Source organism: Corvus cornix, chromosome Z, assembly GCF_000738735.6.
Source record: "Corvus cornix cornix isolate S_Up_H32 chromosome Z, ASM73873v5, whole genome shotgun sequence".
In the NCBI taxonomy this organism is placed as follows: domain Eukaryota; kingdom Metazoa; phylum Chordata; class Aves; order Passeriformes; family Corvidae; genus Corvus; species Corvus cornix.
In genome coordinates, this window is record NC_046357.1 from 15164146 (window position 1) to 15189673 (window position 25528).

The 25528-nt window shown below is 53.5% G+C and overlaps 1 protein-coding gene across 6 annotated transcripts in view; it reads left to right on the top strand.

Moving 5' to 3' along the window:
- The first annotated feature begins 912 nt into the window (after window positions 1-912).
- FAM214B (family with sequence similarity 214 member B) overlaps window positions 913-25528 on the top strand; it is a 38935-nt gene continuing 14319 nt past the window's right edge. For 3 of the 6 annotated variants that reach the window (XM_039567779.1, XM_039567776.1, XM_039567781.1), the window contains exons 1-2: window positions 913-975; window positions 6281-6377. The gene's annotated coding sequence lies outside the window, so the exon portion shown is untranslated. The other 3 variants (XM_039567778.1, XM_019283488.2, XM_010395082.4) reach the window with 3 other exon arrangements.

Sequence of the window (25528 nt, forward strand, 5' to 3'; positions counted from 1 at the left end):
GCAGTGGGTCGGGGGTCCTCACGGGCAGGTGGTAGAGCCCTGGTGCCCCACGGCTGCTGGGTGTTTTGATATCTCTGAGCAGCCTTGTCCCGGGGGGCAGCTGCCCCCTCGGGCCCGGCATCCACTGTGGGTTCTGGCACAGGCTAGTTCCCAGCCCAGCAGTGTGGGCGGATGGCAGACCGGGCCTGCGGGGCAGCGGCACCACCCGGGGAGTGGGGATCACCAGGGTGACCCCACTCAGGACATGGGGCAAGGGACACCTCGGGGGTGTCACCTGGGGGAGGCCATACTCATGGGTCCAGGGGAGGGCTGTCTTGGGGGCTGGCACATGTCGCACGCGTGGGGCTGGGACACGCTCTGCCCGTGGGTGTGTGCGCGGGGTGGAACACGCCGTGGAGCCGGGGGCACCTATGCGGTGGGACGTGCTGGGGATGAGGGGTGCCTGTGGAGTGGGACACGCCGTGCCCGTGGGGCCTTGCCGTGCCCGTGGGTGGGACACGCCGTGCCGGTGGGGCCGTGCCCGTGGGTGGGACACGCCGTTTTCGTGGGGCCGTGCCCGTGGGTGGGACACGCCGTGCCGGTGGGGCCGTGCCGCAGCCCCGCCGCGGGCCGGGGGTCCTCGCTCAGCCCGCAGGGCCGAGGGGGCGACAGCCCCGCCCCGCGCCGAGAAAGGCCCCGCCCCCAGCGCCGCCGTCGACCAATGAGAAGCCGCTCCGCCTAGGCCCGCCCCTTCCCCGCTGTCATCACACTCCCGCACGTGGAGGGGGCGGGTCGTGGGTGGGGTCTCGGCGCGCTGCTTCACCTCCCATTGGTCGCGCGGCCCCGCGGCTCGCCCCGCCCCGCGCCCTTCCCCGCCCAGCGCACCAATCAGCGCGCGGGAGGCGGGCGCGGGGGGCGTGTTCGCGGCGGCACCCGGAAGGAGCGGAGGAGCCGCGTACAGTCGGGGCCGCGGCGGCGGCGGCGGAGGGGGCGCTGGTGGGTCCGGCGGGGCCGCGGCGGGCAGGGCCGGGGGGCGCGGGGCACGACCGGGCTCCGGCGGGGACGGGCAGCCCGTGCTGCGTGCGAAGGGCTTCGTGCGCCCCATCTCCGCCGCCATCCCCCACTTCCAGAAGGTTCGGGGGGGGCCGTTGGGACCGGGGGCCCAGACCGCAGGGGCGAGCGGGAGCTGGGGGAGGCGCGACCGGGAGGGGCCGTGATCGGGTAGTACCGAGGAGGCCGTAACCGGGATGGGGGGCTATGAGCGGGGGGGGACCGTGACCGAGAAGGGTTCTCTGAGCTGGGGGGATCATGACAGGGATGGGGATCTGTGAGTCTGGGGGATCGTGACCGGGGTGGGGGCTATAGGCGGGGCACTTGGACCGGAGAGGGGCCTGGCACCGGGGGCGCTGTGGTAGGAGGTGCCGGGGCGGGGAGGGCAGGGGGCAGTGTGACCGCAGAGCGACTTTGGGCGGGGGGAGGGTGCCCGGGGGAACTGAGGCATCGGGAGGGCTGTGTCTGGCAGAGGCAGGTGTGGGGGGAGGCGGGAGGGACCGAAGCGGGGTGCAGGCTATGCTGCGGGGTGTCCCCGATCCTGGCTCCCAATGCCCCGGCAGCTCAGGGAGGCTGCACTCTCCCTGGTCTCGCCCACCAGGGCCACGTCCTCTGCGCTGTGACATGGGCAGGGACAGCCTGTCCACAGCTCTGCCCGCACGGTGGGGCCTCCTCCCCCTCCTCCTCCTCCTCCTCTTCTTCCTCCCGCGGGCATCAGCTCCTGCCCAGCCGGGACGTGGTGGGTTGTTGTCCCCCGGGACGGTCCGCGGCGGTGGGGCCGGGTCCCCCGGGGGCGCGGGAGTCGCGGCTCGGGCGGCACCTGCCCCGAGGGTCCCTCCCAGGTCCCGGCGTGGGGCTGCGGGGTGGGCGCCGGGGCGGATGTGAACCCCGGCATCCGCCGCCCTCTGGTGACAGCCAGCCGCGGGCGGAAGGGCCCGTCGGGGACAGTCACCCACCCGAAGTCAGCAGCTGCCGACCTAGCGAGATTTTCAAGCGTTTTGCGGGTTTTATACAGAAATCACGCAGGCGGCGTGCGCTCGTTAGCCCGGGTGTCATGTTTGGAAAGGTGGCCTGCGTTAGGGAAGGCAGAGGGAATGGCTGCGTGGTGGGTGCTGGGGAGGTGGGCTTGCTCACAGCCCGCCCATGAACGAGATCCATCAGTGCGACGGGCAGACACTTACCTCTGGGGTTTCCACACTCCTTTTATTATTTTTCTTTTAAGGAAGTAGCGTGGAATTTGCAACTGCTGTGGAAAGTGTATGGTAGAGGAATGTTGTGCAGTGTCTTAGTTTTGAAAGGCATTTGCAATCACTGCCTTTTAAAAAACATCAGACAAGCAGAGATTTGCTTGTGGACCTGTCCTCTCCCTGAATTGTGTCTGTTGGCATCAGCAAAAAGGGGAGGTTGGGAAATTGTGGAGTGTAGCAGGCTTGAACCCTGACACAAAGCAGTGTCTTGGCAAGCTTGGTAACACGAGGAGGTGAACAAGGTCCAGCAGGTGACAGAGGAGAAAACTCCCAATGTGATAGTGCTAGAGTTACTTTCAGCAGGGCTGGGCTTTAGGTTGAGGACTGGGAGAATGAAGTCATCCTGTAAAGCCTCGTCACCGCCTTGTTTCACTGCGGCAATTCCCATGGTGCGGGTCTCGGCGTGCGTGAGTGGTGGGGCCCTGGTAGGGACTCTACATGTCCCAGCATGCAGTCCCCTGTGCTAGGGCAGGGCACTGGTGGGAGTTGGTAGGGCTGAGGGGTTCGGACAGGGGTGGTTCCGAGGGACGCTGCTGCCATAGTGTTTCTTGCCAGGGAGTCAACACTTGCCCTCGCCTGACCTCCAGCCCCTGCTCCCATAACACTTAACCATAACACTGGATTCCTGCTGACTCCAGTGGGGCCTGGACACGTCCCTTGCCATGGAGCCTGGGGAGGTCAGGATGTGTGGGTACAGCAGAGCCCTTGCTGTCACCCAGCTGTACAGCTGTGGCCCTTGGTGAGCTGGGCTTGTGGACCAAGGTCCAGCTGCAGTTGGAGCAGTGCTGGGGCTGTTTCAGCTCTGCCACTTGCCCACCTTGTTTCTGTTCCTCATGTGAGAAGTTTCTTATCCACTGAAAGAAGGAAAGGTTGTGGGGTCACTTTGCACTGACTGTGGGAACTCTGCTATTCAGAGGCACAGCTTGCTGAGGAGCTCTCTTGATTCCCTGCTTTTGCAGCAAGTCGTGCAGAGCAGCTCTCCATGCTCTATTTTTCATGTCTGCTCTCTCCAGAAGTGGCCTTTAGGGAACTATAGATAATTTAAATTTTACTGGTAGGGTTGCTCTTTCGCTCCTGGTGGCTTACTCCAAATCTGATGAAGGCCGCAGCCCCTAAAGTCTCCCTTGGCTGGTGGTGCTGAGCTTTCTCAACCCCTCTGCCCTCGGCTGTCTTCTGAGGATGCAGAGCAGGAGGAGGAAGTTCCCTCCCTGTGTTCAAGGCACCTCTGAGAGCAGAGAAGCACATCTTTGCCCCTGGTCTTCCTTCTTGCTGTCTGCTACCAGCTGCTTGCCCTGGCACATTTCTGCATGACTGTGCTGAGTACCAGAGGCCAGAGATACCCAAACTTTGCTCTCTGAGTCTGAGGGTGATTGAAGGGGATGGTTATTGATCTGAGTCTTCAACATCAAAGGCTCTTGGCTCTTCCCAAGTCCTTTACATGCTCTTACTGCTCTGGGCTTGCCCACATTTGTCCTCTGCTAGATTTGGTTAGCACTGTCATGTGCTGTGTGGAAATGCATCATGCCTGGGGGCCAGGACACTTCCTGATGCAGAACAAGAAAACCTGTTGTTGGTAGGTATGTGACCACAGACATGAAAGAAGAAAGTGAAGCCATATGGTTAGAAAAGTGGTGTCCTCAGCACGCTGTCAATGGAGCTGTAATCAAATTATCAGAGGCTTTGGTAGCTGGAGGAATTAATGAGTCGGGTTTGAGACAGGACAGGTGTGAAGGGCAGCATGGGGGAAATCCTGAAAGGAGGCATTTGTATGCTGGCAGATGGTTTGTTGCAGGTTACTTTGTGAGAGTCTTCTGTGAGAGGCTTTTGCCTGGTGTCTCTCCACGTTGCATCATTCCCAGGGACCCCCTTCCTCCAGGGAGCTGTGTGGCTCTCTGTGTCGTGGTAATGCCATGTTACATTGTTTCTGATCCTTCCATCTTCAGTGCCTGGCACCTCTGCTCCCTGGAGCCTATTTTCTGACCAGCTCAGTTCCTTTGTTTTTTGATTTTGGTTTTGCTCGTGAGCAGGTGAGCCAGGTGAATATAAACTCCAGAGAACTTGGTCTCACAAAGTTCGAGGCCTGCTTTAAAAATTATTTTCTTTGACAGGGAAGTATCTCTGTTCATTCTCTCTTTGGCTTTGCCCCTCTCTTTCACAGTCTCCCTTGCTTGGCTTGTGAATGCCCAGCTGCCAATAAACATGTTTTCCCCCTGTTTCTGTCTGCATCTTCAGCTGGTTGTGAATCTTGAATGAAGAGCAGCTGGGCTCACATGCTCTGCATTTCAGAGAGCTTTTTCAGAACCAGCCAGTGGTTTGCAGTCATACTTGCCTGTGGCCTGGACAACCCCCCAGCTAAGCAGCTTGATGGTAGAACAATACTTGGATAGGAAACCTTCAAAGGAGTCCTGTGTGCTGCAAAATGGGAAGTTAGTGATTCAGCTGGAAGTGCTTTTTAGTAACGAATGCATGTCCCGGGCCAGGGCTGATGTCAACCCTGTGATTCTTCTTGTTGGAAGTGAACAAAGATGCAAAGCCCTTTATGCAAGAGCTGAGGTGGTAATCCAGATCTGCTGGCCTCAGTCCATTTGGGGTAATTGCATTCTTCCTGGGTAGTGTTTTCAACCCATCCCTGTCAGATACATTGCCATCGCTTCCTGTGCTGCAGCAGTATGTGGGTGGCAGTCCTTCAGCCATGTCCAAAGCAATTCTTGTCACTGCTCAGGCTTAGCGCCTTTTGAGCCTTCTCTGAAAGTGTGCTAGAACAGGGACTTGGTGGAAGTTGGTACACATATATATATTTACATACACCCATGCTGCATTTACTCGGGCTTGTTCTGCTTATAAGCTCTCCAAAAAGATAGCCTTTTTGCCTAGCTAGTGCAGAATCCAGGTGGGACCTCTCCTGGGATGCCAATGTAGATGTCACTAAGCACAAGCTTTCTGGGTGCCCTCAGGACTGTTTTAAGGGCTGGAGTCCCAGTAGGGTAGTGTGGACATGCCTCCCTGCACCATGGTGTGGAGGCTGTGCTTCTGGGGCACTGGCAGCCTGTCTGCCCACAGTGCTCTGCTCCCCGGCACGGTGGCTCTGGTCACAGCAGGGCTGTGCTGTAGTCATGCTGCAGGGTGGTTGCCTGTGTGGATGGTCAGGCTGGGGAGCAGGGACTGCCTCATAGCAGCTTTTGCTCATCATGCCTGAGGCCAGAGGAAGGTCAGACCTGATCCTGGGGAGGCTGATACTGTCCTGGTTTTCAGGATCTGCTATGCATGAAGACCTAGCCCCCACAAAATGTGATCTCCAATGCTCTGTAGTTAAAGCACTGGGAGCCTGGGGAGGAGACTTAAACAACATCTTTGTGATGGTGTTGGCAGGCCTCTTGGAGATTTCTATTAAGCAATTGTCGTTTTCTCCCTTCCCTGTAGCCTGGGAAACGCTGCCGCGTTGGATTTGTCTTGGTCTGTTTGGGTTGTTGGGAGGGGTGTCTCTCCAGCAGTGGAGTTTGTCCCTCCCTGCCCTGGCTCTGTGTCTCTGTGGGGTGGCTTAGCAGGTGGCCTGTGGAGACCACAGCCAGCACCTGTTCTTGCAGATAAACCATATGCCAGCGCACCCACTCGAGTACCAGCAAAGCCTGTGTGGTGAAGAAACCTACAGCTGCGTGGGTGGACAAGAACAAAGCCAAAGGCACAGAAAGGCCTTTATTTCCCACTGAAATCTGGGAAGGGAGATCGTGGCTGTGACCTTAGCAGCTCTCTCTGGAGAACCAATTGTGTGCCCACCCGCAGTCATGCAGGGAGCTGGGGGTAGATGGAACCCAGGAGGGAGTCAGGGCTGCAGCTGGAGGGGCAGCCTCAGCACTGGTAAAAGATGTGGTGGGATCTTTGAGCTGGTGGGGTGCTTGGGGTCTCTCACTTCTGTGCATGGGCCACTAACTCACTTGGCTTGGATGAGCAGTTACTGCCCACCCAGTGTTCCAGCTGAACTTGTGCCTGTGCACTTGTCTTTCCAGGTGACCCAAGACAGCCAGAACAAGCAACCCTAAGGCCACACTGCGAGTGCTGACAGCTGAGAGCTGCCTTCTCTGTCTGCTTCAGCCCTGCAACGAGGTTAGCAACATTCAGGCGTCACTGGTTTCCCTTCCCTCATCAGGGATGTGTGAAGAAACAGGGAACTCCGTGCTCTTCTCCCCTTGGCTCACAGGGATAACTTCGTAAAGTAGGTGTCACCTAGGTGAGGTTCTCCCCCAGCCAAGGCTTTTTGGGTACTCCTGCATTCCACCTGGCTGTCAGCATGGCAAAGGGAACCTGGATGTGTGCAACCAGCACTGTTAAGACTGTTGAACCCTGCACACAGTTGTCAGGAGCTCAAGGGTGGTGTGTTCTAAACCCTTGGGAACTTGCAGTCTGTGCTGTTTGCCACACTCCCCCTTCTCCATGCCAGCAGGATTGATGGGAGCATTTTCCAGCTGCAGGTCCCTGCTGTCCTTCACCTGAACCCAGCTGAGACTTTATCCAGAGCTTGTGGCAGACGTCCTCATGTTCTCTATTAGAAGCATTTGGGTTTCCCCTGCATTTTCCCAGGATTTTGTAGCTTGGTGTTGGTGTATGAGGCTCAGACTGACAATGAAGTGTTTTAGGAGGACCAGCAGTTTTTGTGTTGCCACCGGCAAGAAATATTACCTTCTCTGAGGTAACCAGCCTGGAGCAGCCTGAGATGGCTGTGGGCTTCCTGCCCTGTCCCTGGATGCTTGTGTGCCTGCCTAGAATCCTGCCCTACCTGCACAGAGTGCTCTCACCTGAAAGGGAGCCCTCATCAGGACTGTGCCTCCGGCAGGGCAGGCTGAACCGTTCTCTCACCCCAGAGCTCAGGTGTGATTTGGCCAGGAGAGATTATGTGGGGAAGGTGTAGTTTAGGATGCATGGCTGCCCAGGCTCTGCAGCTCTTTCTCTGAAGTGTCTGCCAGGGATGTTGGGACCAGACCAGAGGCAGCTAGAAACTGGGCCTCAGGCCATCTCATCCTGCAGCCTGATCCTGAAGTGGTACCTACAGCAGGTGAGGCAGGGATAGATTTACCTGTGAAGGTGAAAGGAAGGAAGGAAGGAAGGAAGGAAGGAAGGAAGGAAGGAAGGAAGGAAGGAAGGAAGGAAGGAAGGAAGGAAGGAAGGAAGGAAGGAAGGAAGGAAGGAAGGAAGGAATGAATGGAGGAAGAAGTCCTTTGCTCATGGTAGTGCTCTGTGCTCCAGATTCCCAATCACACAGTGCAGTGACAGCAGAGTGGCCCCTTTATCCAGCTGGGTTGTGGCATTCACTGATACCTGTTCCATGATGGGATTTTATATCTCTCTTACTGATGAGAGACATGACGAAGACCATAGAAAAGGTTTTCCCTCAGTTCTTCTGGAGCTGCTTGTAGGTCCCAGTCCACTAAGTTCACAGCATCTTCTCAGGGCTCCCCTGCCTTTTAACAAAGGGCATTTTAACACAGGGGTCACCACAGAATCATAGAAAGGCTTGGGTTAGAAGGGACCGTAAAGATCACATTCCAATCTTCCTGCCATGGGGAGGGGAGCCACACACTAGACCAAGTTGCTCAGGGCCCCATTCAACCTGGCCTTGAACACTTCCAGGGATGGGGCATCCACAGCTTCTCTCAGCAACCTGTGCCAGTGCCTCACATGCCTCTGGCATAGTATTTGGATCCACTTTTATCCCACCCCTCCTTGCTAACCAGTTAGCTTAATATCTTCATGGACAGCAAATCTCCCATTTATGTGTAAAGCAGCAGCTTCTCCTGTTGCTCGGCCACAGCATGAACTTACTCTCTGGTTTGTATGTCACCTTACCCAGGTGATATCAGTAAGTTTATATTTGGGCTAAATTAACAATGTTGGTTCAGTTTAGTGCAGCTGGCAGTAGTCTGGAAACTGATACAGCTTGCAGACCCATGGACAGACTTGCAGGCTTCCTCTCTTGGGAATGGGATGGTTTCCCTTTGCTGGGAAACCTATCAACTGGGCAAAGTGGAGTTTATATCTTCAACAGAAAGCAGTCAGCCTAATGTCCTTCAGCCTTCCCTCAGTGTGTGTAGGCTGCCCTTGCCCCTGAGTCTGACCAGCTGATGTAGCACTAGGTCATCTTTCCACTGAAGACCACAAGAAAATGCTGCCTTGTCCTTCAGAACAGGGCTCTGGGTTCCTTGTGGGTATTGGCACTGGAGTTATGCAAGGAATCCCCTATTTGCCCTACCTTCTCTGTTGCAAATAGGTTGGGTATTCAAAGATCCTGTTCATGGGAGTGTTGGGACAGCTGGATCCTTGTTCAGTTCTTGCTGCTCCCAAGAATGGAGCAGAGGATCATCTGCTGAGGCTATTTTAGGTTTCTGGACATTGCTGGTGTGTCCTATTTGTGTGCAATCCTACAGCTTCCTGCTAAGATCTGTGTGAGAATCCTGTATCCTGATGTGTGAAGGTTTTGCTTGGGCACGGTGTCCCAGGGATTAGGAAGAACTTTGAATTCCTCACTTACCTCGACATCTAAGCCATATCAGCTGTAACTGTGACCCCTTTTTCTACCTTTATCTCCAAACATCCCTTGGACCTTGCTTTGTGGATGGCCACATGTTGCCTGGTGGAAAGCAGGCTGCAGCTTTCCAATCTTTTCCTGACAAAAATGCAGCATCCTTCCTGTTTGCAGCAGTCGATTCCTTTTGTCTCAGATGGGAGCATGCATTGCCGAAAAGTCTTCCACGAAACCTCTAGGTGTGGAAATACTGCAAGGCCCACATCTGAGTGAGATGAGAGCCTGGCTCTGGCCATCTCTGTATGGCTACTTGCCATCTTCCACCACCATCCTCCAGCACAGTGTGGCACAGGGTGAGGCCTCCTAGCCTCTCCCTTCTTGGTACACCCAAGACTTTTGGCTTCCCTGCACTTTTTGGTTTCCACCTGCTCAGGTAATTTTTCAGCAGTGCTGAGCATTGCTAAGTTTCATGTTGAGGCAAGATGTGGCTCTGCAGTTTTGGCCCATCTTTATTTTTAGCTGTGTAAGGCATGGTTGATGGTATCAGAAGGAAGTTGCACGGCCTCCGGAGCTCCATGACTCATCCTGGATCAGGACCGAGGCTTTGCGAGCTTCTGCTATAACCCTCAAGTGATGTAACTGGTTGTGGGAGAGGGCAGAACGGAGAGACAAGCAGAGCTTTTAGAAGTTCTTTTTTTTTTTTCTTGTCTGCAAAGTTGTTAAATTCACATATTGAACGATATTGAGAGGTATCACTCCTGAGTGTGGTTCAACAGGGTCCTTTGTCTCTTCCCCTTCTGTCTTGTGCCTTCTGTCTTGTGCTTCTGTGAGAGAGGTGACAGGGAGAAGAGCTCTGCTTACCACCGAGGCTGGGTAACTGTTTAGTGGCACATAACAATGATGGGGAAGAGTTTTTAGGGCAGGAAACAAAGCAAGATCCTGTCTCCAATTCATGCCACAGTGAGGTTTGGTGCAGCAAAACAGATCTGAAGTGGAAACTCTCTGGAATTGGAGAGCAGAGGCTTAGGAGATGCCTGCCAGGATGCAGCAAGAAGAGTCTGAGACCCCCCCCATTCCCATCAGATCTGGTGCTGCTGCAATGTAGAAAGAGCTCCTGAGGCCTTCTGACCTGTAGGCAGCTGTGTTGGGCTGGACTGGACAGGGGGTGCATGTCACTCCCATGGAGCAGGCACTGTGGGACAGGTGAGGATGTTGAAGCATCCCTGCCTGCCACAGCATAAAGGAGATGCAGTTAAAAAGGCCTCTACTCCCCAAGTCTGGCAGCGTGGCTCTCCTGTGCCTTGCCTTGAGACTAGACAAGGTGGGGTGCGATGCACCTGGGTCCTGAGTAGGGTCCTTGCCCCTGAGGTAAGCAGGGATGATGGGTTGTGGAAGTGGGCTTACACCTCTGTCCTGTTTCCTTCCTTGGTGAAGGTGCTGCCTTTTAGGAGCATGTTGCAGCTTTTGGGTGTTTTATGTGTGGGGCAGCAGGGAGAGGACAGCAAGGGGGAAAGAGGCAGGGGAGCATGCTGGAGGGTATTGCTGTGGCAACTTGCCACTGGCAGCATTGCTGGCAAGGCAGAAGAGCAGTCGGGCAGATGTGCAAAGTGCCACAGCCCTCAATGCAGCCCAGTCTCAGCTATGCCATGGGCTTGGGACCCCAGGACCCTGCCTGACAATCTGGCATCTGGAGCTGTTCTCCCCTGGCAGCAGCCTCAGGGTTAGTGGTGAGGGGTGTTTTGTCCATCTTCTCTCCGCTTTTGCCCCTCACTGGGACATGGGCAGGCCTGCTTGCACACCTGTTTGGTTTGAAGCCCTGAGCTGCAGAGCAGGCCCAGCCAGGAACAAACCGGTCTCTTGATCCCTCTCACTGTACCATGGAAGAAGGCGAGTCATTCTGCTGCCCTTGCTTATCCTCAGTTAATCAACCTAAGTGGCTCCAGCCATGACTGCACCTTCCCAGGATGCCTGGCCCTGTGCTGTGCTGCCCACCTTGCACAGCCAGTTTGCCTTGCTCCAGGGTATCTGTACTCTGAGGCAGAGCAGACACTCTTGTGACCCCCTCTGATATGGTTTGAGACCATTGGGACCGGTAAAGGACAAGTTAAACATTTTTGAAGCTGCTCTTGGCTAGACCCCTTACCAGATCCTGGTAAGAGAGCTGGCTGCTGTTGGTGAAGGGAGCAGACAAAATCATGCACTCACTAGCAGAGGGGATGGGTCAGGAAGCCATCTCCAACCTGGCTATAATGTGAGTGTGGCTGAGACCTGACCTGTCATCCATGATATGCCTAAAGGCCTGGATGTAAGCCAGGGAAAAGGACCTGCTGGCAGCAAGCACAGGTTGCCCGTGTCAACATGGATGGCTATGTGAGCTGTAAACCTCTCTCATTACACCTCTCAAAGGTCACTGCTGGCAGCGAGCTGCAAAGCCCTGCCCACAGCTCTGCACGCAGCCCAGAGAGAGAGGGGAACAATGCTCTTGGAGATGTATGGAGGTTAAACGTGTGGGCTTGCCATGGGGTGGCACATGCTGCTCTAGTGCCTGTGGCCAGAGTTGCCTGGGACTAGGATGTTCAGTCAAAAATGGATGGGAAAGGATGCCGCTCTGTGAGCTACCCAAATAGCTCTGCACTCAAAATATCATAATCCTTGCCTGAGCTGTGACCCCTCCTTTCCAAGGCCTCATATATTCCCCTGAAAACCATTTCACCCTTTCCAATGTGTCATAGCATCCTTCTGCAGTGTAGGGCTACTGTAAGATCTGTATGGACTGCCCACTTCTGTCCAGTGCTGCAGTTCCAGTCATCTTAAAACTCTCAATGAGGCTAGACTTGTTTGCACAATGTTCCCTGGACTCCAGACCCTGGTGTTCCCAAGGGAGAGCAAACAAGGAGGTGGAAGCTGGAACATGGAGGCTCTGGGAAAGCCGCCCGTGGCAGGCAGCGGTCTGCTTCCTCCCTCTCACTTCCAACAGGTTCCTTCCCCTTTCAGAGGGGAACAGCTTGCTCTGCACTGGCAGCTGGAGCTTCCTTCCCAGGGAGGAATCCGGGACACTGGTACCTGACACTGAAGGCAGTTTTGGATCAGCAGCTCAAGCACTGCTTTCCATATATGTGACCTTCAGCACTTGGTGTGAGAGTTGGTGTTACAGTATATTATGGGTGCAGGTGATGCCAGAGTATGGTAAGAATCCATTGAGCCACACTGTAGTTCCCTCTGACCCCACTTTCACAGCCTGTGGTTTGTCATCTTTCCTCTGGACTGAGGCCCCAAGATGTGCTATGAAATACCATGGAGTGGTGCAGAACCCAAGCAGATGAGGCTCTGGGTCATATGTGTGTGTTGGGGTGGGAATTGCTGTTTTCTAGGGCAGAGGATGTTGTCTCTTTTATCATTTGTGAAGCACCTTGCCTGCCAAGATCGCTGCCCAAAGCTCAATCTCTTGGGCGCTGTGTCCCCATGAGTTACAACCATGTCATCTTTGAAGTGCTGCCCCCTCTTTTTCTGTCTTACCTGTTCCTACTACACAGTTTCAAGCACAAAGGACCAGAAAAGCTCAAAGGTAGTGGGGTCACATATGCTGCTGCTGATTTGGGGAGGAGTTAAGACAGGCAGTGCGGGAATAAGCATTTAGGGAGAGGCAGCCAAGAGAGATTTCCTCCTAGCTGAGCCGTGGTGTTGAAGCTCGGAGAGTACTGTGTTGGTTACGTGCTGCTGTGCTTTGCTGCTGCCATTACCTGAGACAAGTCCAGGACATGGATGCCTTCTTGTAATCAGGTGGGGACACCATCCTGAGCAGTGTCACTCTGGAAAATTGGACAGTGCCCTATGGGACATCAGGAGCAACCTAAATGCTGCTGCTGTGGGAAGAGTGGTGGGGATTTCAGCAGAGAGGTGATAGATCAGTGGGACCAAGTGGAAACTTTGACTTGGGGGGTGTTTCTACCTGCATTCCCTAAATTGTGAGAAGGTAGCTGAGTCCAGCTGTGCTGCACAGATTGCCCTGCCTGGAAGATGCATGAAGAATGGCTTGCAAGAGCAGACTCTTTGCTCCACTCAGGCCTGGAGAAAATGCCTGGATGCTGTGTACCAGGGTTTGCTTATTGCCAGTCAGCGCTGCTGGAGCTGTCAGGCCAACGCTGCCACTCAGCCCTTTGTATACCAGCGTTTGCATTGCTGATGAGATTAGCATAGCTGGGCCAGCAGTGGACAAAGGGCGTAATTCTCAAGATTCTCTCTGCTGTGGCTGCCAGCAAAATAGAGCAGTTATGGCATCAAGTGGGGAGTCTGAGCTTTGCTTTCAATTCATCTTTTAAAAGCAGCAACAGCTAAAAATATAAGCTGGTTTTGAGGAATTAGAATATTCTCAGGCTTTTTTTCTAGGCCTGGTCTGCCAGCCTCTTTCCTAGGCTGACAGTCTGGGCTCTTAAGGTATTTGCAATGATCTGTTCTGGCCATGTGATGAATCTGGAGAAAGAGAACCAAAAAATTGCTGGCATCAATCTGCCACCCTGAAAGTGCTCCTCTTGCTGCTGTGCATGTTCCCTGTAACCAGAGGCTGTTTTGTGGCTTAGATTTGTTGAGGAAACAGACTTACAGCTCTCCTCTTTCTTCTGTGCAGCAATTTCCCTGGCAGCTCAGTAGGAATGATTTATTACAGATTTCAGCTGTTTAATTCTGTTTCCCTACAATATGACAGTGTTGGAGTAACTGAGTAAAATGCGGTGGTGTTTCCGGAGGAAGGCTGCTATCAGAGGCCATCCCTGTAGCAGAGGCTGGAAGCAAGGAGGAACAGTTTACCAGGAAATGCCTGTGTTCATGCACTGGGCACTTTTGGGAAGGAAAAGGCATCTCGCCGTTAAAGCTTCCTCGCTACAGGACTCCAAACATTCCTGGTGAAGCTCTTTGAGCAGTAGTGAGAATGCTGCCCTCCAGAGCCTGGGAAAGGTCTGACCAAAGTGGTGGTCTGGAGAGAAAAGGCAATATCTGTCCTTAAGTGAACCTTCAAGTGCTATTTTTGGAGTGTGGGGGTTTTTTTGGTTTTTTTGGTTTTTTGGGGTTTTTTTTGTTTTTGTTTGTTTGTTTGTTTTTTGTTTTTTGTGGTTTTTTTGTGGTTTTTTTTTTTTTTTTTTTTGGTTTGTGGTTTGGGCTTTTTTTGGTACTGAAAAGAAAAGGTATCACTTGTGCAAATCTGTGTAAGGAAAGAGAGAATTTCCTTTGGAGTGAGCTGGCGTGAAACTTGATACGTCTCTGATGTGTGTTAACAGAGAAATGAAAAGATAGTACCATAAAGTGATAGGGGATAATGAATTTCATCTAGTATTTTGTTGTCCTGGGAGACAGGGCTGGGGCAAGGGTATTGCAATAATGTTACGCTTTGCATGTCAATAACAGCAAATACCACCTTAACACACTTCCCTGGGGAGGGGTGAAAGGGTCAGTTTTCAGAGAGTCCCCAGGAAGGTGGAGCGAGGCAATCAAGAAGACAGGAGCCTGGGAAAAGATGCCCGGAGACTTAAAGATGAGCGGTGTGTAATAACTGTGCATCTTTTGCAGCTTGAGTTCTGCTTTCCCATTCCATGTCCCAGCTGAACTGGGCAATGCTGGGCTCTTAGCCTCACTGCAATCTTGAGAAACGTACTAAAGAAACCCTAGCTTTAATAACATTCATGAGATGTCTGACCCAGAGCCTGAATGAACAAATCTTTAAGTTCTCTGTCTACAAGGCAGATGGATGGGTGGTGGTTTGTTACTGCACCAGTCAGGGATTTTAAAGGGTTCTGCTGTGGGTGAACACTGCTGTAGACCTGGTCCCAGGAAGCTTAACTGGTTAGCAGGCCCTCAAAAGGGTTTCTGTAGGTGTGTGATAAAAACAGAGAGCCTGAGGTCAGTACCTGGAAACTTACCAGCTCCTAGAGCTGGACCAGAGTGTCAAGTCTTTACTCAAACACATGAATCTTTTAAGGTAAACAATGCCACAACTTGTTCTCAATGAAACAACCAGTCCCCTACCAGCCTTTTGAGATGTAGGGCACTCTTCTGATTTATAATGCTCTATCTGGATCTTTAATTTTTAAATTTTTTTTTCTGGGCTATGCTAAGTTACTGCATGTCCTGGTCCCCTCTGGTGGCAGAGAGCACGTGAGTCAGTTTGTGGGGCCAGATGTAGCCCAGCAGAGCTAGGTGCAGTCCATATGGCCAAGCAGCAGACTGAGGCCAACTGCTGCTTGAAGAGAGGTGGGAACAGAGGAGGCTCACAATTGGGAAAGCTGATGGATGTAGAACATGTGGGTACCTTTTTATCCCTCCCCATCACTGGGGTTCTCAGAGGTCTCAGTACCACCTTTGCCCTACTCCACGCTGTGCCAGGGGCTGGGGGCTGCCCACCCACTCTCCTTCCTTGGGGCAGGGCCAGCATGCTGTGACTCAGTTTCCCTGAAGCCTGAGGAGAAGGAGAGGGGTGGAGCGGGACCGGAAAGGGGCAGAGGGGAAGTTACAGCAGCTGGTAGGAAATGGCATTTTGGGGTGCTGCAAGGTGGCCCTACTCCATCTTGTTTGCCGGGGTGGTGTTTTGGGGTACAAGCAGGCTCTGTCTGTCATGGAGCTGGTGTTTCAGGATGTTGCTGGGCAGCTCTGTTCCAGCTGCAAAGCTGGCATTTTTGGCAGCCCTTGATCCATACTGCCTTTTCTTGTGCCAGGGATCATGCTAGGAAGGGAGAGCTGGCTGTACTTTCCATGTCCTCTGCATTCCCGTGTGCAGGGTGTATAATTATGCACAGTCCCATGGCACTGCTTCCCCTGGCATGTGACTTTGGGCTGCTGGTCAGGATGTGGGTCTGAGCTTATCTCAGACAAGGCCAGAATCAGCGTGCAGGCTGTGTAACAGCCTGGTATCCCTCGCTGGCTCTGATTTGCTCCTGGTCATGGAGCAATGGCTGTACCTGGGGGCAGCAGCAGAGGAGTCCTTGCAAGACTGACAGTGGGGGTGCCCAGTCCCAGCTGCTTCCTTCATCTGCCCTATTCCTCTGTGTGAGCCCAAAGCTGCATGCATGGAGCATGTTTTGTAATGAACCTGCTGAACTGAGGGGAGGCAGAGCAAAACCAGGAGACTATAAAGAGGTGTAAGTCCAACCCCTGCCTGTGTCACTGCAGCAGTGTGAGGTACAGTAGTTTGTAATGATGATGCACATGGCCAGAGACATCCCTCCCACCCTGTTGTGAGTATCTGATGCATGGCACCAGCAGATTGTCAGTACAGTTCTTTTGTAAGTGGAGGGCAGGTCCAGCTTCCCATGGATGCTGCAAACTGCCTAGCTTCTGTGAATCTCTCTTCATTTGAGGCAGTGCCCTAAGGGTTAAGCCATGGTTGTGGGATAGGGTTTGTAACAGGAACAAAGAGGGCTTTTAAGGTCTGTGTTGGCCTAGGAATAGAGGGAATTGATTGAGCCTTTCCCAGTGTGTTGAATTACAAAGGTCATGGAGACCCTTTTGCTGGGAGGCAGCAGCCTTTGAGCTCCCTGCTGGAAGTGGGGCAGAGAGAAAAGAAACTGTGAAAGTCAGTGAGAGCAGCTTAGTGGAGAGCTTTAAGACCAGGTAAAAACTGGAACTGTATCATGGGATAAATAATTATTGAACACAATGCTGGGTACCTTCTGCCCTGGAATTTTTGGGTGCTTTGGTTTTGTTCCACCTTCTTCCCCCTATTGCATTTACAGCTGCCCCCACACGTGGCACCTGAATTTGCAGCATCACTGGTGTAGCCAGAACTTGGGCCTCTCCAACCTGCTCGAGGCTGGTGAAGGCAGCAGAGGGTAAAAGGCAGTGGCTGTAAGGGCAGATCTTTCCAAAATGCAGAAGACGAGACAGGCCCTGGTGCCTACAGGCACATTTTGCCTTGACAGAAGAGGAAGCTTCATATGGGCCCAGGCTAAAACTGGATTTTTCATGGTAGTTGAGCAGGAAAGCCCAAATCTAGCTGGTTTCGAAGCCCCTCTTCTTAATGTTGTCTGTTCAGGATGTCCCATGGGGCACAGCAGCAGAGGGTCCAGGAAAAAGAGCTAGGGAGGGAATGGATGGCAGAAACCTCTGTTTCCCTTCCTGCAGCAAGAGGAAAAGTGGACACAGGTAGTTTCCATCTTAAGCTTTGGATGGCATGAGCCATCCAGCTAACCTACCCAAGATAGGTATGCAAAAAAGTGGTTTAGTCCTTAAAACTCTCAGGTTTTAAGTGCTAGCTTAGCAGGAATTTGGCCATTCACTGGCACAAGCGTGCTCCCCGAGCTGATCTTTCATTTAAAGTAGTTCCACTTCTGGTCTTTATGTTGGATGAGATGACCTCAGATGTGATTTTTGGAGCAAAGGATTGTTTGGGCTCTGCCTGGGAGATGAAAGCTGGTTCGAGGGAATACCCCATGAGGGTCTGTGCAGCCAACACCTAAGTTAGCAGCCTAGAGGCTTCTCTACTTTTTCAAGCACTAGAAGGGCAGGACTGTGGGACCACAGAGCGGCATGAGAAGGGGGGCTTGTTTTGGAGCTCTCACAGACCAGAACATTTGTTCACCTTGGTAGCCAGCCTGTTCTCAGAGTCATTCTCTGTGTCTGTCCCAGTAACCAGGAACTGTTTCAGCAGAAGCATCAACTTCATGGACTTGTTGCTGCTTAGCATTGACATTGAGAAAGCCTGAATTCCTCCATCTATTGTTTCTCCAAATCCTCTCTCTCACCCTGTCCTTTGGTATCACCTGTGCTGCAGAAGCCTGCCACTAACATAAAGATGGGTGGACAACTGGGCTCCTCTCTGCTGTTAGTTCCCAGGTTGCTGACTTGGCAATTTGAAGACAGCAGGGTCTACTCACTGTATTTTGGGTGGACACTCTGCCACTCTTTTTGGCCACCCAGGCTGCAGAAGGAGAACATGAGGCACTTGCAAGGGTTCCCCTTCGTGTGGGAGCGATGTCAGAATCAAGGGCTGCTTGGCTGCCTCTGCTCTGCTCCTTCTCCCAGATGGAGAGGGGTGTTGCAAATGGGATGTTACCCCTCTGTTAGTCACAAAGGCGGGTGTGGCAGGAAAGTCTGGCTCAAAAGTCAGTCAGTCTGGCTCAAACTGGATCAGTCCCCAGCTGCTTAACTGGATGTGGGGCAGTTCCTCAGCTTCCTCTGTCCCCAGGGGCTGTGTCAGGGAGCTGACCATGTCCAAGAACTCATATAGGTTGTTGCTGCTCTCTCAGGGGCTCCCAGAGTTTGTAGGCAAGCCCATCTTTTCAGTGGTGGCAGGCTGATTTAAGCATGTGCATTTAAATTGCTGGGTCTGTCCTGCTGGTGCCTGCTGAGTTTCATTCAGGAGCTTGCCTAGTTGCTGTGACCTTGGTGACACTGTGATCATGGTGTTGGCCCTGCTGACACATGGTGAGCGCTATGGATCTCCCCCCTGCTTCCTTAAAAGAGACCCAAAGTACTGGAGCATCCTGATGAGAGGAGGAGTGGTGTGCAGGGGAAGCTGCTGGAGCTTATAAGGAAGCCATGGGACAAAAACTTGTATTTCTTTGTCCTGAGAGAGAGAAGAGGCTCTGATATACGTAGTGAGGATCAAAAATTTAAAAGTCCAGGGAGAAGCAGCAGTTCTGGCATACAATCCTAAGCTTTGGCAGAAAATCGTTCTTTGTGCCTATTAATATGTGACATTCCAGTCCAAAGTGTCGTCCCTCGCTCCCTGGCCAAAGCGTGGTTTACTTTGGCCTTAATTCCTGGGTGTCAGGGCCTTCTGTCCCAGCTGGGGCTGCATGACCCTGCTGAAGACGTATTGCTTGACTGACTTGTTCTCTTGCAGCATCAGCAAGGCTTGTCCTGAGTATCCTGTGTGCGGCTGCAGGCAGAATGCTGCAGCTGGCGAAGTGCTCCTGGGTGGAAGGGACCAGAGCCCCTTGTCAGCATGACTGTGACCCATAGGATGTGGAGAGGAAAGGGTGAGAGAAGAGCCTGTATGATCCCAATGATTTTCTGTTGTAGTCAACAGGAAATGGATCAGAGGCAGACAGGCAGAGGCATAGGTCTGTGAATGGGTGTGCTGCACAGAGCAGCATCTCCTGCTCACACTACAGCTCTCCTGTGCTCAGACACAGGTGGATGTGCAGAGCCCCTTGCTCTGCTGTCTGGGAGGTGTGCCACAGCTCTCACTGGGCTTGGCACAGCTGCACAGTGCCATCTTCCTCTGTCTGCTCTGGTCTCTCCCAGGAGACTGAGGTTACCTGGACAGCCCTCAGAAATGCTTAGCAGGTGGAGGCAATGTATGTGGCTTAGGAGCAGGCCAGGGTATGGAAAAGAGGGGAGGGAAAGGATGTGGGGCAAAGCCTGTTTGAGCCTCAGCCCCAAGCATTAGGGAATCGCCAGTCAGACAAGCAGCCTGCAGAGGATCTGTGTGTACGTAGATCATGTGCGTGACTTGCACTGTCCACACTCAGGAACTGGCCAAGCCTGTGGGCCCTGCATGCACTGTGGCATTAGCTGATGCCAGCTGACCGTAGCCATGCTTAGAAGTCATTTTGTGTCTCCCAGAAATCTGTCCACCTGGAGAGTGAAACTGGGAAGGGGCACAGCCTGGGGGGGGCATGTTTGACTGTACCCAAAGGCAGTTTAGCTGGCAGACATCTTGCTTGTGGATCTGAGCTGTGGCAGTGCTGGGTAACCCTCCCACAGCCAGCAGTGGAGGGCTGATAAAGGGAATAAGTTTGCCTGGAAGGCAGCCTCAGAGCCTGGAGGAAGCCCTCCCCTAGCATTGCTCCTTATCTTGGCAGTGCTGGCACAGAACAGCACTCCCAGCCTGCCTCTCTGCCCCTTCTCCCCACAATGGACTTGAGCCAGCAGTGTCACCTCTGCCCCTCGGGCTGCTGGGTGCTGCAGGGGGCGAGGGTTCTGGCATGGCCAGGCCAGGCTCCCTGCCCAGTTTGCTGCCTTGCAGAGTCCATGTCATTGCCCATGTTGCACATGCACACTCTCACACACTCTCTTCATACACGGGGCTGTGGCAGAGATGAGTTAGTCAGGAGGGGGTGAATCACAGGGGAATGAGTCAGTGGGAAGCAGAAGGCGGGTCCAGGACAGGGCCTTCAGGGAGCCCAAGGGTCTGGCAGCTCGTGCTGAGCCCCTGGGAGATGGGCTGAGGGTGCCAGAGGGGAGCTGGGAAAGCTGCAGGGTTTAGCAGGTGGAGGCAATGCCTGTGCCTCGGGAACAGGCCAGGATCTTAGCTACATGCTGAATTCCAGCTGTGAGTATGTTGCTGTCCTGGAAAGGCTTGGGGCATTTGTGGTGCTGAGGCTTTCCCAAAGAGGAGCACTGCAAGGGAGCAGTCTGGCACAGGTATGCCTGCCTCCAGTGAATGGGGTGGATCTTCATCCCCACGCAGGCAGTGGGGTGTCCAGCCAGTTCAGGCAAGCTGAGCAGTTCTCTATCAGATCCTGCCCAATTGTCTGAGAAAGCAGATGCAGGATGGAAAAATGAGTGATACTTTCTGGGACAGAGAATGATAAATAGCTCTGGATTGAGTGAAGACAGCATGAAGGAAGAGCTGGGATGTAGATAATACACTGGAGATTTGGGGACATGGTTAGTTGTTGGCTCCAAAACCTCTTGTGTGACCTGGGCTCTGCTGCAGACCCTTGAGGGTATTGCAGGGGTCCCAGATGGCTGCTTCCCTCAGTGAGGGACCTGCTCTGGGCTGTTGACTTTCCATCTAGCACAGCTGGTCTCTGCTGAGTTGGATTCCTAATTGTCCTGCTCATCACTCCTGAAGACAGGTCCCTCGTGGGCATGGTGGAGGCAGCTTTGGTATCAGAGCTACAGTAGCACAACCAAAGCTCTCTGTGTCTAGGGCCAAACTTCTTGGAGCAGGTACTTGGGAATTCTCTCTTGGAATAACATAGGTGTATTGCAGCAGGCACTGGTATTGCTACCAACCAGAGCAAGGATCGGAGGATACTTGAACAAATCAGCCCCCGCTGATCTCAGTGTTGAGGTGAGTCTCTTTTTTCAACACCCCCAAGGTATGCAGGTGCAGGTACCTCCCGTCCTTCCTGGTGGCACCCTTGGCTGGGCAGGATGGAGCCCAGCAGGCTCCAACAGTCTGCAGAGATGAGATGGAGCTCTGGCTTCTTGTGTGCTGCAGTGGGCAGAGGCTGAGAGTGGTGGGCTTGTGCCGCCTGGGAGAGGGAAGGCAGCGAAGGAGGCTCTTGCTGCTGCTGCAAACTGTGGGTTTGCAGTGAAGCTGCAGCTTGGCTCTCTTGAGAAGTGCCCAGGGGCAGGATGAGAAGCAGTGGCACACGAGGGAAGTTCCAATTAGATGTTAGGAAAAATATTTCTCTGCAAGGCAGTTAGGCTTTGGAGTAGGGCCCAGAGAAGGGAGGCAGTTTCCACACTTGGTGACTTTCAGCTCCTGGCATGGGCAAACCATTGCTTGAACTTGGCTCTGCTGTTAGCGCGATTGGACCCAAACCCTCTGAGGTCCCTTCCCACTGTTGTTCCTCAGTTCTGCAGTTCTCAGGTTGCTTGGCTATGTCACATGTTATGGACTATTGGATTGGCCAGCTTGAAGGCACATGGAGGGCTTGGGGTCTTGTTCTGTCTGTCCCCTTCTCACTTGGACTCACCTGTATGGTATTAGCAGTGGTGGGAGATGGAGGCACTGCCTTAGGAGTGTTGCTCAGCTCATTCACTTGCCCCAGTCTCCCTTAGCTGGAGCACACATCTCTCTGGAATTCGGCATTATTTCCTCTCCACATGAGCACAAGAAGCCAGTGGGCAGTGAAGCACAGGATGTAAAGCATCCTCCTTGCTCTGCTGGAAGCACAGAGCTGTGATATGTAGGGGGTGCTGGTGTTTTTGGAAGGCTCCTGAGGAGGCTGGCCTCCAGCCCTCCAGATGGAAGGTTTATCTTCCCCATGATGCCTGTCCCAGAGATAGTGGCGATTGGAAGGGAAATCACTGGTAGCTTTTTTAAAGGTTCCAGCTGTTTGACCATCCTCAGCAGATGGATGCTGAGATGAGCCCAAAGGACTGTCTGGAAAGAATTATTTGCTCACAGTATTTTCTGTTTCTTTGCCAGCCTTTTATTCTCATGGCTGCTCTTTTCCTGGTCCTGTCCTTCTGCAAGGCTGGCTGCTGGCAGTCTTATGAGTCTTGTCTTCAGGAACAACTTCACTCTGCGATTTATTGTGTCTCCGAGCTTTGACCTGGTATCTAATGCTGCAGAAGCCCATGTCTGGTGTGTAAGTGTTCAGAGGGTGTTTACAGTGTTTGGCCCATCCTGTCTGCAAGAGTAATGAACCAGAGCAAAGGGGTCTGCTTATAGCCATGGTGCCTGGGTTAAGCTGACCTGCAGCAGTAGCTACATATGCTTTCTTGTTTGGCAGAGGCTGGGTGGATGTCCAGGCTCCCTTTATGTAGGTTTTCAAGGTCTAGAACATTCTCGTAAACCTGTGTTAGTCCCCAGATCCCTTCTGAAGTTGCTCCTTTCAGTCTTTCCCTCAGGCTTGTTGACACTGGGCTGCCATTGCCCTGTGTGCTCTGCTCTCCCTTCCTTGGCAGTCCACTCAATACTGCTCTGGGCATGCTTGCTTTAGTTGGATGTCCCTGTCACAGCACCCCCTGTGCATCAGGAGCAGCAGGATCTGGTGGCTTGGGCCTGAGGTTTGTTCCCAGCTGCGGGAACAAGTGCTGTGTGGCAGGGGATGAGCTGGTTTCTGGTAATCCAGGGAGAGCTCTTAGGCCTCTCACAGGCTCTGTCTCCTTAGGAGGGTCAGGTCTAGAAGGACATCTGTGTCCTCAGTGGCATGGATCAACCATCAGGTTGAAGGTGTTTTTCACCTAGTTGCCTCTGCTGTCTGTAGGACCCCAGGGGTGGTTCACTCTGTATGGACCAGGAGGTTTGCAGTTTCACAGGACATAATAGGAGCTGGACTGCGTCTCCTGTGCTGCCTTTCATATGAATATGCCTACAGTCAGAATTCCAGTCCCTGCTACCCCCACATTTCCCTTCTTAGGGCCTTCTGCTCTCATGTGTTTGTCTTCATTATGGGCAACAGTGTCAGTGTTTAATGACAGCTGTGACAACCTGTTCGTAATTCCAGCAGGGTGTTTCTCTCTCACTTTCAGTCCTACAGGAAAGAGAGGTTTTCCTTTTCTGTGACAAGATGCAGGACATTGAATTCATGGTGGAAATACTCCTTGCCTGCAGTAGCCCTGGTTGTGTCCATCTTCTTAAAATCAAAGATGGACAAAGCCTCACCCTTATGGCCCAAATACCTGCCCAGCACATGCCATCACTCTGGCCTGTGCTAGACTTGAGCCTTTCTAAATCGCAGCTGGAAAAGGATGGATTGGGTGGCTGTGCACAGCTCTCTGTGTGTGTGTGTGTGTGTGGTATCTCCTCCCCCTGTGCCACGTACATGTCTAGTACGGGGAGTGGAAAAGATGCTGAATGTCCCCACAGCTGCTGCAGCCTTATCTGCAGGCTGCAGCTTGGTAACCAAGCGGGAGGCCCGAGTGCCTGTGCTCAAGCACCTCCCTTGGAGGGCTCTTACAGTAAAAGGAAGTGTATTGCAAGAGGGCTTGCGGTGGGGAGGGGCAGTTCCCACGGGGCAAATGCTGCAGTGCACAATCCTTGCTGCCCTCCCCACTGCAGGCCATTTGCCTACTCTCTCTTCCAACGTGTAGCTTTGACACCCAGAGCTGATCAGAGCAATTCAGCATCCCTGGGATTTTCTCCACTGCCCTGAGGTGCCAGGTGACTGTTTGGAGCGGTAGGGAAAGGTGAAGGTGCCGTGGGTCTGTTGGGTGTCAGGGGCTCATCAGCTGAATGTGTGCAAGGAGGCTTGGACTTGGGGCTGTGGGTGTGTGGCAGTCGGGAATGGGAGGAGCCTGGGCTAAGTTAAAGTATGAACTGCAGCAATCAGGAGGCAACAGAGCACAGGTAAGAGCTACGGGCTTGCCTTGGGGGTTCATAGAAACCGGACAGGGTCTGATGGTGGTGGAGGATGGGGTGGGAATGAAGAGGAGCACACTTGTGGGGATACAGAGCCCAGGTGCCATGTGAAGGATGTGGGGAAGGGGCAGTATTGTGCATCTGGGTTTAGGCGGTGTGAATGGCTATGGGGCATCAGGGTACAGAAGGAGCTGGCTTGGTAAGGAGGCTGTGAATGCCTGTGGCTGTATGCAGTGGTGACCAGAGGGAGAAGAAAGGAGATGGCAGAGCAGGGAGCAACAGAGGTCCTATCACCTGCTGATTTCTGTGCATATCTTCTCCCAGCTTGCAAAATGTCACCCCACTCCCTGTCAGAGGCTCCTGTTTCTGTACTCAGCTAATAGTGCTGGAAAAGGGGCTGGGCTGTTCATGCTGGACACTGAGATCATGCTTCCCATGGTGCACAGTCCAGGAAAGGGAGCTGACAGGATGGGAGTTACTGTGTGATTGTCTTACCACTGGAGTTGAGTTAAACATGTTAGAGTATGGTTTGCAGGGCTTCTGATGCAGACACCATCTGCAGGGTATTATTCTTCCTCTTGGGAGATCAGATAAAAGGGACTCTTGGTGCTAACATTTGTACATCACTTAGAGTGGTGGGGGCCTCATCCAGACTGGGCCTGGGGAATGCCTCTCTTGGACAAGCATCCTTATTGAACTTGAAATGTGGCAGTGCATTGATGCCCTGGTCATGGCCAGAGACCTCAGGTGTCATGCAAGTGCAGACCAGAAGTGGTCCCTGCCCTTGGCCAGATCCCACTTGCCTTCTCAAAGCCATTCTGTGACTGGCTCACAGGCATGTGACTTGGTAATCACACAGTGGAAAATTTTCCATTGGTTTCAGTTGGCACCAGGGTCTGGACTGGAGCAGCCAGTCCGTGTAGTCATCCAGTGGCTGAGGTCCTCCACGCTCGTCCCTCAGGCCACCACCCCTGGAGAGGGACAGGAGGGCTGGAAGGGAGCTGGCTGACATGTCCCTGTGCTTGGGTGGCCAGGGGCTTGCTTTCACATTCTTTGTTGCCTCAGGGTGACTGCTGAGGCCACTGTGCTTGCCCCAAGTCCAACGCCGTGGGGGTCCCCAAGGCTTGCAGGCGAGGTGCTGGCTGCACCTTCTGCTGTGCAGCAGCTACCCCGAGGTGAAAAGACACAGCTTTTTGTGAAGTGGAGCCAGCACAGAGGAATTTGCTGCTAGTGGACAGCTGTTGTCCTGGGCCTGGCTCGTGTCCTCCAGCACTTCTCACCCAGCACTGCCTCGGGAAGGGGAATGGGAGCTGCCCACCCTCGACTCCCTGTGCCGGGCAAGTGGGTGCCACCTCGGGCTAATGGGGGTGAATAGCTGCGGTGGAGCCTAGCAGCATCCTGCTGCCTCTGCAGGGATCCTCTTGGGCAGCGGAGAGTTTTCCCCACCCCCAGCTCTGCCGCTGCCTCTTTGTTTTCTGGCAGAAGCCTCTGTGCCTTTTCATTGCCGTTGAGGCGCCGAGCAGGAGCCTACATGTGCCGTGTGTGCGTCTCGCCGGGAATGTGATGCGGGCTGGGAATCCTGCCGGGCCAGGCATCTCCCCTGCAGGGCAGCGGGGGCCAAACAGCAGCTTCAGGGGTCTCCTTTCCAGGGGACTGTTCCTCCGGTCGAGTAAGGCTTCGAGGCAGCTGGTCTCCTCCACAAAACCCTCTCTTGCATTGGCAGCGCTTCTGCACCTTGCCACAAGTAGAGTAAGTTGGATGGGA